A 4,696-nucleotide genomic window follows, 5' to 3' on the forward strand; every position below is an offset into this window, starting at 1 on the left:
GAGCCAACATGGGTATCCAGATCCCGCTGTTGGTTATTGACCGGAGAGTCGTCTCGGTCATGTCTGCTTGTCTCCCGAACCCGTAGGGTCTACACACTTAAGGTTCGGTGACGCTAGGGTTGTGAAGATATGTATATGCAGTAACCCGAATGTTGTTCGGAGTCCCGGATGAGATCCCGGACGTCACGAGGAGTTCCGGAATGGTCCGGAGGTAAAGAATTATATATAGGAAGTGCTGTTTCGGCCACCGGAACAAGTTTCGGGGTCACCGGTATTGTACCGGGACCACCGGAAGGGTCCCGGGGGTCCACCGGGTGGGGCCACCTATCCCGGAGGGCCCCATGGGCTGAAGTGGGAAGGAACCCAGCCCAAAGTGGGCTGGGGCGCAACTCCCCTAGGGCCCATGCGGCTAGGGTTGGGGGGAAACCCTAAAGGGGGCGCCCCCTTGCTTGGGGGGCAAGCCCCCACCCCTTGGCCGCCGCCCCCCTGGGAGATCCCATCTCCTAGGGCCGGCGCCCCCCCTAGGCACCCCTATATATAGTGGGGGAGAGGAGGGACTTCATACCACAGCCTTTGGTGCCTCCCTCTCTCCCCGTTACGTCTCTCTCTCGTAGTATAGGCGAAGCCCTGCTACTGTGACGCCCTGCATCCACCACCACGCCGTCGTGCTGCTGGATCTTCTTCAACCTCTCCTTACCCCTTGCTGGATCAAGAAGGAGGAGACGTCATCCGCTCCGTACGTGTGTTGAACGCGGAGGTGCCGTCCGTTCGGCGCTTGGTCATCAGTGATTTGGATCACGTCGTGTTCGACTACCTCATCCCCGTTCTTTTAACGCTTCCGCACGCGATCTACAAAGGTATGTAGATGCAATCCGATTACTCATTGCTAGATGAACTCATAGATGGATCTTGGTGAAACCGTAGGAAAATTTTTGTTTTCTGCAACGTTCCCCAACAAAACAGGGGTCGACGACAGCATGAACCCTAGATCAGATCCACCGCCCAAATTCGACGGAAAAAATAAAGAAATCGATCCAGCTGCTTGGTGCGGTACACGGATCTAACCTGCCCCGGTTGTGGCTTGCTCAAGCATTTGACGAACTCGCGCCCACGGTTTCCATTTTCCTCCTTCACACAAGTCAAACGCTTCAGAGGCTCAATGCGCAGGCAATTGGGGCATCTTGTCAACGGCACTGGACCGTAGTGCGCCCATGATTGGCGGGAGGCCGAAGTTGAGCTAGACATCACTCGCCGGCAGCACACTCGCCGGCGGCGCGCTTCGATACCGGAGAAGAGGAAGAACAAGGTGGGGGAAAGGGGAAAGGGGAAGGGCAGGCAATGGGGGGTGGGCTGGCTCGGGCTCGTGGATGGCTCGGGTCGGGGCATGCTTATGTGGATAAGTTGTGGGTCCCGCATGCATGTGAGTAAGTGGTGGATCCCACATTCATGTGGATAACTGATGGGTCCCGCGTGTCATAACTCAAACCACTAACCCTTATGTTTTGCATTTCGTGGTTAAACAGGGACATGTCGCATTGGAGCTATTGTTAGCTGCAAATAAATCGCACCAGAGATATATTCGTCAACTAAGTCGCTCCTCGTCCAATTCATCTCAAAGACGTCGCACAGGGGCTATAGACCCCCTCATCCACTAGCAACAAGAAATGGCGCATTTCTGGAGTGTCGCGGCGGCCGAGCTCACCGGCAGCCACCTCGATGAGGTCAAGCGCATGGTGGCGCGATTCCGTGAGCCTGTCGTCAAGATCCTGGGGGCCAGCCTCAGCGTCGGCCAGGTGGCTGCCGTTGCACACGCCAAGGACGCGGCCAGCATCACCGTCAAGCTCGCCGACGAGGCGCGCGTCCGCGTCCAGGCCTGCAGCGATTGGCTCGTCAGACTCGGTGGCAAACGGCGGTGACATCAGGACATCTACGGCGTCACCACGGGCTTCGGTGGGACCTCCCACCGTCGCCAAAAGATGGGCACGGCCTCCAGGTCGAGCTTGTGAGGTGAGTATACAATTTTGCATCTCAACATCATGCGCATATTTTAGTACTCCTGCAATTTTGGCAGTAGACACCGCTAACAAAGGGAGGGACTGTAGTGGGTTCGAGAAAATACATTCTCCCTTGTAGCGTGCATGTATCAGCCACTGGTTGTCTTTGAGATTCAGATCCATGCATGCATCTGGTCGTTGTGTTGCTTAGTTAACCTCAATTTATGACCCCTTTTTTCTATTCATTTTTGTCATATTAATCGAAAGTCCTATTCTACTCCCGAGCTCAAATGCTCCCTCGTAAACAGTAAACAGTAAAATCGTAAAAAAATAGTAAACTAACTAAAAATCTGATTTTTTATTTATGATAAACTTCGACAAATGTTTTACATTCCTACCAAAATTCAGCACGAAATAACATTCGTGGAAGTCACGCGAAAAAAACAAAATGAAGTCCAAAATGTATTCGGCACATACATCAGTTTTTTACAGTTTCGTAAGTTCTCTCCACGTTTCATATCTGAATTTTACAATTTTTGAAAATATATTCAAGAGTGATCTTATTTCAATGTTCTTTTCACAAGGAACATAAATACGCAAATGTATTGTAAATCAAACTTATGGTTCAAAAGATGAAACAAATATAAATTCTAAAATCATATGAAAAAAAAACCTGAGTGAGTGTAGTACTACTCGTCTCTACTTTAATTTGTGACTGAGAGGAGAGATATTGCACGTAATAACTACGGGAAAAGGTTGTCCGGGGAAATAGTGACTGATGGACATGGAGTTTTTGCTCCCGGGCTCATATGCTCCCTCACGAACAGTAAAATTGAAAAAATAGTAAAAAAGTTCAAAGAAATTTGAATTTTTTTATGGTGAACTTCGACAAATGTTTTGTATGCTTGCAAAATTTCAGCTCTAAATAACATTTGTGGAAGTCGTGGTAAAAAAAAATCGATGCTCCAGAAATGCTAGTTTTGAATACATTTTGGACTGTTGATTTTGTTTTTTCGTGTGACTTCCACAAATATTATTTCGTGCTGAATTTTGGTAGGAATGTAAAACATTTGTCGAAGTTTATCATAAATAAAAAATCAGAATTTTCTAATTAGTTTACTATTTTTTATGATTTTACTGTTTACGAGGGAGCATTTCAGCTCGGGAGTAGAATAGGACTTTCGATTGCTATGACAAAAATTAATAGAAAAAAAGGGCCATAAATTAAGGTTAATTAAGCAACACAACGACCAGATGCATGCATGGATCCAAATCTCAAAGATAACCAGTGGCTGATACATGCACGCTACAAGGGAGAATGTATTTTCTCAAACCCAGTACCGTCCCTCCCTTTGTTAGCAGTGTCTACTGCCAAAATTGCAGGAGTACTAAAATATGCGCATGATGTTGAGATGCAAAATTGTATACTCACCTCACAAGCTCGACCTGGAGGCTGTGCCCATCTTTTGTGCGACAGTTGGAGGTGCCACCGAAGCCCGTGGTGACGCCGTAGATGTCACCGCCGTTTGCCACCGAGTCGACGATCCAGTCGCTGCAGGCCTGGACGCGGACGTGCGCCTCGTCGGCGAGCTCGACGGTGACGCTGCCCGTGTCCTTGGCGTGTGCAACGGCAGCCACCTGGCCGACGCTGAGGCCGGCCGCCAGGATCCTGACGACAGGCTCACGGAATCGCGCCACCATGCGCTTGACCTCGTCGAGGTGGCTGCTCGGCCGCCGCGACACTCCAGAAATGCGCCATTTCCTGTTGCTAGTGGATGAGGGTGATGGTTCGGTTGAGGGTAGTGGATGATGAACCGAGCTCTTCTATTGGAGGGAGCTAAGGCAGATGGTATGCTTAAATAAGAGATGCTAGGATCGGATGGGGCGAAATTGCCGCTATCGCCGCGCAAGGCTCTCCGCCACGCGATCTGCGTGTGAAACGGCGATACGATGAAACTGGAAGGGAAAAAGATGGTGTGTGTTTTTGCTGTCACGGCATTGAGCAGATAACGGTGGAAAGCGGTTGCACATCCAACCATCTCCCTCTTTTTCTTGTTGGGTAGCTGAAGCAAGCATGGATCTGGCGTGCACTGGTAACTCTTGCGTTGCATTCCATGACCGGCCGGCTACGTGACAACATTGGCATGCGCACGTATCCTACTGGCTAGACTAATAAAGAATGAGAAAGAAACAGTAAGCGTCAAGTGTTCTTGATAAAACTAAAAAAATAAAAAGGATATACTTCAATGTTAGGAAATTGCATTTGGAGGACGAGCTCCATGGAGACCTTTAAATTTGAAATTTAAAATTCATAAAAATTCATATTTCTACTTTTCTAAAAAATATGAAAAAAGAATACAGAGATAGACAAATGCATAATGCATAAGTGCGTAAATTTTTCAGGATGAAATACGTTGAATTATGGGCTGTGCAAAAAAGACAAATCTAAAGCTTTTTAACACATGATACTATTCATCCTACTAGACCATGAATTTGTCTTTTTTTGTACAGGTCGCAATTCAAGGTATTTCATCGTGAATTTCTATGCACATGTAGATTACATCCTTATATACATGCATATTTTTTTCAGAATTTTTTGAAACAGAAAATTTGAAATTTGAAATTTAAAAAATTTCGGCCTCCATTGTTCTCGGCAGCCAAACGTCCTCACTCATGTTCGGAAATTGCATTTGGAGGCCGAG

At 47.7% G+C, this 4,696-nt stretch overlaps 2 pseudogenes; one reads left to right on the plus strand and one right to left on the minus strand.

Annotated features, from left to right (window-relative positions):
• Nucleotides 1-1,664: 1,664 nt before the first annotated feature.
• On the plus strand, nt 1,665-2,011 carry LOC147988012 (phenylalanine ammonia-lyase pseudogene; annotated as a pseudogene).
• A 1,411-nt stretch (nt 2,012-3,422) lies between these two features.
• Nucleotides 3,423-3,753, minus strand: LOC147988013 (phenylalanine ammonia-lyase pseudogene; annotated as a pseudogene).
• Between the last annotated feature and the right edge of the window lie 943 nt (nt 3,754-4,696).

This window comes from Triticum urartu, chromosome 2A (assembly GCF_056163025.1).
Source record: "Triticum urartu cultivar PI428250 chromosome 2A, HENAU_Tu73, whole genome shotgun sequence".
Classification (NCBI taxonomy): domain Eukaryota; kingdom Viridiplantae; phylum Streptophyta; class Magnoliopsida; order Poales; family Poaceae; genus Triticum; species Triticum urartu.